Source organism: Peromyscus californicus, unplaced genomic scaffold (genome assembly GCF_007827085.1).
Source record: "Peromyscus californicus insignis strain IS unplaced genomic scaffold, ASM782708v3 Scaffold_4__1_contigs__length_199733344, whole genome shotgun sequence".
In the NCBI taxonomy this organism is placed as follows: Eukaryota; Metazoa; Chordata; class Mammalia; order Rodentia; family Cricetidae; genus Peromyscus; species Peromyscus californicus.
In genome coordinates this window covers 104,074,565-104,083,222 of record NW_026294562.1, presented here as the reverse complement: position 1 = coordinate 104,083,222, position 8,658 = coordinate 104,074,565, and positions in this window count along the sequence as shown.

Sequence of the window (8,658 nt, the reverse complement as noted above, 5' to 3'; positions counted from 1 at the left end):
TGTCATCTGATCTGGGACCACTCACAGAAGGGTAATCATGGGTCCTCTGCCAGACCCTCACCTCACCTGGCTGCCCCCTGGGTCTGACCAAGAGCAGGCACCGTTCACACTCACCCACCCGTCCCCTCTCATTCTTCCATTCCCTCTGCAAGTCACATGTAGTAAGCACTCAGTAAAACCTCCAAAGACTAAGTCTGTTCATTCTTCCCTCCTTCCACTTCTCGGCCTGCGTCTCAGAAGAATATCTCCCTGCCATTCTGGTGCTCAGGACACTCCTTCAAGATATAAAGCGCTTGGCCAATGGGCTGAGCTGGGTCCCATGGCAACCCATAGCGTACACAGCCAGGTGAGGTTGAGGGAGAAAGGATTGCACACCCTTCCGGCTCTCTGGCAGACCTGGCCCCTGCTTCCTGCCAAGGTGGCACATGGAGGCTGATTCCCGATGCACAGACATTTGGAGGAGACATCCAAACTGCCAACGTCTCCGTGTGCCCCGAAAGGCTGAATGTTGCCTGTTCTCTGAGCAGAATCCCTTCTGTGTTCTTCTGTGTGCCTGTTCTAGGGAGTCCTCTGGGTCTGCCAGCTAGGCTGGAGGTTCATTGTTCCAAGCCTCTTCTAGTCCTGCACCGGGCAGTAAGTTTTAGTGGGTGATGGCTATTATTGATCCCATTTCCTACTCCAGTGATCACTGTGATTGCTTTTAATCCATCCATACAATTAAAGATTGTGTTGAAATACACAAAATTTACTGCTAGTGACATTGGTAGTGTTGCTCACCATTATCTGGTTGTAGAACATTTTTTGTCATTCGCGGAAGGAAGTCCCCTTCCCATTATGCACAAAATAATCCCCATCTCCCTCGTCAGCCTCCAGCTCACAATCCTCCTGCCTCTGCCTCTGCCTCCCAAGTGCTGGGATTCCAGGCATGTGCCACCATGTCCGGCTTAACTTATTAAGTAAAATTTTCCTTTTAGATATACTTTCAAATTCAGGAATTTCCCTTTCTTTCATTTTTTCTTTTCTTCTGTTTGTATTTACTCATTTGTTGGTTTAGAGATAGGGTCTCACTATTTAGCCCAGGCTGGCCTCAAACCCATGCTCTTCCCACCTCACCCACTTTCTAAGTACTTCTGGGATTGAAAGCCTGCACCACCGTGCCGGCCCCTCAGCATTTTGTTTGTTCGTTTTTGGTTTTGGCTTGGTTTGGGGTTTTTTTTTTTTTTTTTTTTTTTTTTTTTTTGGTTTTTCGAGACAGGGTTTCTCTGTGTAGCTTTGCGCCTTTCCTGGAACTCACTTGGTAGCCCAGGCTGGCCTCGAACTCACAGAGATCCGCCTGGCTCTGCCTCCCGAGTGCTGGGATTAAAGGCGTGCGCCACCACCGCCCGGCTGGTTTGGGGTTTTTTGAGACAGGGTTTCTCTGTGTAGCTCTGGCTGTCCTGGAATTCACTTTGTAGACCAGGCTGGCCTTGAATTCAGAGATCTGCCCCTGTCTCCCGAGGGCTGGAATTAAATGTGTGCACACTTGGATAGCTTTTTTTTTTTTTTTTTCAAAGACAGGGAGTTGTGCCAGGCAGTAGTGCACACTAATCCCAGCACTCAGGAGGCAGAGGCAGGCAGATCTCTGTGGGTTTGAGGCCAGCCAGGTCTGCAGAGTGAGTTCCAGGACAGCCAAGGCTATACAGAGAAACCCTGTCTCAAAAAACAAAACAAAACAAAAACAAGCAAAAAGAAAAGAAAAGAAAAAAGAAAAAAAGGACAGGGACTTGTGTATCCCAGGCTGACCTCAAGCTGAGTATGTAGTCAAAGATGACCTTGAACTTTTGGTCCTCCTGCCTTTGCCTCCCACCTGCTGGGATTACAGGCCTGTGTCACCACACTCAGTTTATGTGGTGCTGGGGACTGAACCCAAGGTGTCATCCAGCCTAGCAAAGTGCTCTCCCAGTGAGCTGCGCCCGCCCTCTTCCTAATGACCTAGCACAGGTAAGGGAGCACAGCTCATCTTCAACTCACCACTGAGGATACTGAGGGCTCACACACACACACACACACACACACACACACACACACACACACATACACACACACACACACACACACACAGAGCCAGGCTCCACCCAGGGCCCACAGAGCCGCTTGTCTCTGGCCTCCTCCTGAGCCAGTCACAGCATCTTTGAGGTGAAACTCAGCCTTCTTCTGCCGGGGATGCTAGGCCTCTTTCTTTGGTAGGTGTGAAAGAGTAGCCGGTGCTGCTTGTTCAGAACTCAGTCTTGCTCACCCAGTAAATTTAGGCTGTTGGCTGACAGGCTGAGAAGGCTCCAGGGTCAGTAGAGGAAGGTGACAGGGAGGTGCCGGAGGGTGTGTTGGTTTTGGCACCTGGGCAGATGTTGACGCTGTTCTTAAGGCTGGCGCGGGGTTTGATGGCACACCCTCAGCCCCCAGCTCACACCTCTAGGCCTCTGCACGCACCATTTCCTCTAGCTGGACTCTTCCCCTCAAATTTCTCCAACTGTATGGAGCTCCTATGTATCCTTCAAAACCCAAACAATGTCACCTCCTGCCACGGGGCTGGCAGTGCGCTCAGCCCCAGGGTCGGCCGCAGCAGGATCTCCACTTGGGAATACAAAGTGAGTCTAGCCTGTGGCCCTGTGACTGCCCCCTGGCTAAGGGCTCCCTTCCCTGCACCCCTGCAGCCCCTGCGTTACCCATCAGAGCTCTTCATGTGGGGCACAGCTGATTCCATTACTATCCTATTAACGCTTGAGACGAGAGTCTCCAGAGCTTCCAGGCCAAGAAATCAAGACAAATTTTAAAACAGCTTTTTTGAGAGATGATTTACATTCTGTGCCATTTTCCCATTTAGAGTTACAGTCAATAGCTCTTGGTATATTGCATTTTTATTGGTTTTTAATTATGGTAAAATATCTAGCCCATAAAATTGGGCATTTTAATCACGCTTTTATTTATTTATTAGTACATACAAACTATATGGAATAAAAGATTTTATTGTGCAATTTTAAACCATGTGTTAGAGTGATTTCTTCGTGTGTGTACGTGTGCCTGGGTGCATAGACATGTGCCACAGTGTATCAGGGAACAACTTTCAGGAGTCAGCTGTCCCTTCTACCACATGGGTTGCAGGGATGGGACTCAGGTTGTCAGGTTTGGTGGCCACGGCCTCTGTGCACTGAGCAGAATTTAATCCCCATAACTACATTCATGCTACTGTGCAGGAAGAGCCTGTCTCACTGACTGTTCTGGTGCTGTGAAGAGACACCATGGCTGTGGCAGCTCTTATAAAGGAAAGCATTTAATTGGGGGCTGGCTTACAGTTCAGAGGTCAGTCCATGATCATCACGGCGGGGAGCATGGCAGCGTGCAGGCAGACATGGTGCTGGAGAAGGAGCTGAGAACCTGGGACAGCAGTGCTGAGAGTGATGTAAACTGTAACAGCCCAGCTCAAGCGGTTTCAGAAGGGAAGAACATTATTAGTAAGTGGCCTAGAGACCATTCTTGTGACATTTTGGCAAAGAATGTGACTGGTTCTTGCTCTTGTCCTAAAAAGTTTGCCTGAGACAAAATTGAAGAGTTTTGGATTGGTGGCGTCTCTTTACAATAGAGCAATGACTAAGACACAGCCCAAGAGTTGCGTTTCAGGCAGACCTGGTTCAGTCCTGTTCCTCTCCCTCCAAGGTCCCACTTGTCCGTCTGGAAACTGGGGCTGCTTTAGCTAGTCACTGTGAAGATTCATTGAGCAGTGGGGATAGAGGGCCTGAGGACTATGGAACCCTGTACAGACCACTGCTCTGTGCCTTGATCACCCCTGTGCTGTGCGGCCTTGGGCAAGTCCTTGACCCTCTCTAGCCTCAGTCTCTAGCTTTGACAAGACAGTTTGAATGAAACGATCTTAAGGGCCTAGGAGTTTTGCCACCTGGCATTCACTGGTCTGCCCCATAAGGGTTTCACTACAGCATCGGCCGGGGGCTTATGTTCCTATTGCTGAGAACTTATCTCCTATCCCAGTAGCCATAGCAACCATAATTAACCATGTGTCATGGCTACAAGTGACTGACTAGAGCTGAGAGCTGAGGTGTCTGTGGGTTTTAAGCTTTGTGGGTCTTAGGCAGATGGTGGGCAGTCGTGAGGGACTGAGTCAGGACAGGGGATGGATGCTAGCAAACCAAGTTAAGGATCTGGGATTTCATAGGGCAGAACAGGAGCCCATCATTCTCAGGGGCTAAAACCAGCCCGGGCACCTCTGTGGAGGGCAAGAGGATTATGTTGAGGGAGCATGGCTTGGAAGGGTGCTTGGTGACTAGGAGATGGCTGGAGACCCTCCATGCCACCAGTCTAAAAAGTCCCTCCTGAGTTCCAGTCTGGGCTATAGTGAGAGACACTGTCTTGAAACAAAAGATGGGGATGCAGGGCTAGTAAATAGATCATCAATAGAGGCACTTGTCAAGCCTGACAACCATGTGAGACTCAGATGGCAGGAGGAGAGAAAGGCCTCCCAAAAGTTGTCTTCTGACCACCACAAGCCCAGCATACACACATACAAAATGAAAAATGAAAGTAGAAACCAAGAAAAGAAAAGCTTCAGGAAATGGCTTATCAGAGACTATTTCAATAATCATATCCTGTGTGATTTCAATGACCTCATCACATCGAATGATCAAGTTACTGAAATGGGAAGTTGAGCTGACTAGATGGAGTGGTGGAGGTGAGCTGTCCTCTGTCAGGGGTGTGCCTGCCCCATCCGCCACAAGCTCCTTTTCTGTGCTGGGTGTGAGCCCAAGCGCTCTGCATCTCGGTGTGTGACATGGTTTGAACGGGCTCTGGCATCTCACTACTTGGTCCCCAGGTAATGACACTGTTTAGAGAGGCTTAGGTGTGGCCTTGCTGGAAGAAGTACATCCCTTGGGACAGGCTTTGGGAGTTTAAGGACTCTCGTGATTTCAAGTTCACTCTCCATTTCCTGTTGGTGATGTGAACCCTCAGCTTTCAGCTTCCAGCTCCCGCTGCCACGCCTGTCTCCCACCATACTTCCCTCCCACGATGGTGATGGACTCTTATCCCCTCTAGAACTATCTGCCAAAATAAACCTTTTCTTATGGGTTGCTATGGTCACGGTGTTTTGTCACAGCAACAGAAAAGTCATACAGTATCCTTGCGTATTTGGATGTCTATGCATATCATTGGACCTGCCTTTTAGGGTTGCTCTGTGGTTTCCACAGTGAACACTTAGGAAAGGTCAGTACCGGGCCTGCTGCTTGGGTAGGTCTCTAGGAGTATTAAAGCCATCATAAAGGGGGAGAGGTGACCGCCAAGGGCGAAGAGCTCACTCAGCTGTCTGGCTCTTGACTGGTTCCTGCCTCCTTCATCAAACACCAGGGTGGTTAGCACTGTGGGCCACTCGGAGGTAACTGACCAGCCCTGCTCCTTCCCCTCAGCGCTCACTCAGGCCCTCAGCATCCCTACCTGAGGACAGGACCCCCAAACTCACCTGCATCTGTTCCCATCCCTTCAGCCTTTCCCAGGTCTGTCCCAGGAAGGCATCCTGCTGGGTGTCCCTGGCCCAGCGGCTCCTCCCTCTCCTTCTGCCCCTCTTCACCCCAGTCCTGGGGACTTTGGGCTCACCTCCCTTTCTCCAGGAGACAAATTCAGTCAAATGGCTCACTCTCCCTGCTCTGCATGCTGCTGCCCCTTCTCATCCTAAAATCCAAAAGACACAATTCCATCCTCCGTTGCTCCAAATGCAGAAACCCTGTAAAGAAATGCTTTAAAATTACCTGCCCCTGCACACACACAAAATTATATCTTGGAGATTGGATTTTTAGAATTTGGGATTTTTAGAATTTTAGAATTTTTAGAATTTGGGATTTTTATCTTTTTGGGGTTTTGACATTTAGGATTTTGTCTTTGGAGATGTTCGTATCAACCAACTCCCGTCGCCCTCCTGCTCTCCTGACTTAGGCCCAGCTCCCCACTCGCTCCCTCAGGGCCCTGGTGCCCAATCTGCAGCACTCTCAGACATTCCTCTTCTGGGTCCCGCCATACTCTTGGGTTACCAGCTGCTTCTTCTGCCCAGAATGGCTAGCACCCCTGCTCACTCCACCCATAGCTGCTGTCACAGATCCCTCTCCCAGGAGGGCCAGCAGCTGGGCCAGCTCCCCTGCACTCCACCCACCCAGCTTAGCTGATGGGCGTGGCTGGAAACCTGGGACATCCACACTCAAGTCTCTCTTGGCCTTTATAGGATGTGCCATTTCATCCTGCGTCCCTCGGAGGATGGGGTACACCCTCCGTGCCAAGAGCGTTCCTGGCTCCTGAAGGGTTTTGATCTCTGCAGCCACCCCTCAGACTAGGAACTGGAACCACAGCATGGGATGGAGAGGGCGGCCTCCTCCAGGCTAGGGGGACTGGGGCACGTCCTTCTACTTTCTGAGCCCCACAAACCAAGTTGAAGACAGACTACAGGAAATGTGTGTTCCCGACCCTCCTCTGACACATGGAGGCTCAGCCTTGGTTTCCTGAGTTTCCCACTCTGAACGGTGAAGGAAGGAGCTGGCTTTCTAGGGTTATCTAAGGGCTTCCGTGTTTGTTCTTGGTTTAGAATGTCACCTGAATCGGGAAGAGCAGCCGCTCCCACTGGGGCCAGGCACAGGCTTCCATGTAGGAGCTGGGACAAGCCCGGAAGGAACATGGCAGAGATTTCGGCCCACCCCAACACACATGGTAGTGTGTCCCCAGCCTGCTGCCCAACAGCACCCATGGCCTGTGCACATTCCACTGGCTGGCTAGTGGACAAGGGCTCTTTTTTTATCAACAGGAAGACTAGACCCCAAGGCAGAAACGGACCTGCTAGATCCATACACACAGGTGCAGTTAAGGAGGAACTCAAGGCATTTTTCTGCCTCATGTCTGTGTCACAGCCTGGTCCTGATGGGATAGCCACGGGGTTCCAACCCTCCTGAGTATCATGGACTGCTCTCAAGGCAGCAGGGTCTGTTCTGGGCTACTGAGAGAGAGTAGGCCATGACATCCAGATGTCTCCCTCACAGCCATACTTGATGCCTAAATCCCACCAATAGACCCTCATGTGTGTCCCAGGCCCTTGTGTCTAGCAAAGGCCCATTTCCCAAAACGTGTGTGCGCCCTTCCAAATCCCTCCCCTAAGTCCCTTCGGGATAAGCATGGTGCTGGAAGGAGGGAACTAGGGGTAGCAGGCGCAGCCCCCTGGTGGGAACAGCTCCCCCCATCTGAGTCACCCTACCAGCGGATGCCCAAGGATTCAGCGGATCAGTGGTGCGAAGGCTGTTCATTTCCTCTGGCCTGGAGACAAGCCGGGCCACACAGACCCATTGTTGGCTGCCCTTATCTTGGGAAGTTCCGCCTGCCCCATCCGGAAGAGGTAGCTAGGCCCCCTCAACCTTGGTCTCACCTTTCTCTGCCTCTTGGAAGCTGAGGAGATCGGCAGGGCTCAGATCACACAGGTTCCTCTCCCATGGAAGTCTGGGTTTGACCTGAAGGCCATGAGAGTTGTGGATAGTGAAAGAGAACAGGACCTGGAGCTCACGGGGGGGGGGGGGGGGGGCTTCAGAAGGGCCATCCTTAGGAGAAATCAAGGAGGAACTGGAAGGGGGAAAGCTGGAGGAAGGAGGGTAAGAGGCAGCAGATGTGGGAGAACCTGAGAGTGGAGTTAGGACAGGGCAAAGCAAGGCAGGACGCCATCTTCCTTTGCTTAGAACCCGGTCCAAGAATACACATGACTCCTGGCACTCATTTAGGACATAGCATCAGCCCACATAGACCCTCCAGGAAGCCTTCATCGACCCTCTCCCAAGGGTCAGCCAAGGGTCATCCAAGCCCCCTGGTGCTTTTTCCCACACTTCACAGAGCCTTAGGCCCCCTGTGTGACAGCAGGTCTGTCTTCCCCCACTAGACTGGCTGCCTGGATGGCAGACATCCTGTGACTACAGGCCTCCCCCACCCACCCTGCACTCTCCACATGCTGAGAAGTGTGACCTATTCACTGCTCAGCCACATCTCCCCCTGCCCAATCACACCTCTGCCCTATCCATCCTTGAGCCAAGGAATGGGGCAGGGGCTAGTGGGAGATGACACACACCCCTCGGTGCTGGGCCCTGAGCATATTTCTGGGGCTGGTAGAACAGCTTCTTTTTGTTTTGTTTTGTTTTTCGAGACAGGGTTTCTCTGTGTAGTTTTGGAGCCTGTCCTGGATCTCGCTCTGTAGACCAGGCTGGCCTCGAACTCACAGAGATCCACCTGCCTCTGCCTCCCGAGTGCTGGGCCTGGCTGAACAGCTTCTTTCTTGATGATGTGACCCAGCTTGCTCCCTATTCTGGCCACCTCAAGTCACGCCAGCTCATTCCATCCTCAGTCACACTGACCCAAAGCATCTCGGGAAGTCAGGAGTCCAGTGAGAGGCAGTGTGGCCTGAGCTGGTCAAGCTCAGGGGTATGAGCGCCTGTCCTCATCTCCCAGTGTCAAGGAGCCCACAGGGAAAAGTAAGGTGGCCCAGCAGCCTCAGGAAGGACAGTGGAGCTGTCCACAGCCCCTTTGCCGGACTCAGCCTGTATCTAAAACCCTTTAGTCTGGCTTGCCTTGTTTTCAGGGATGTCAATTGCTCCCACTCTTGCA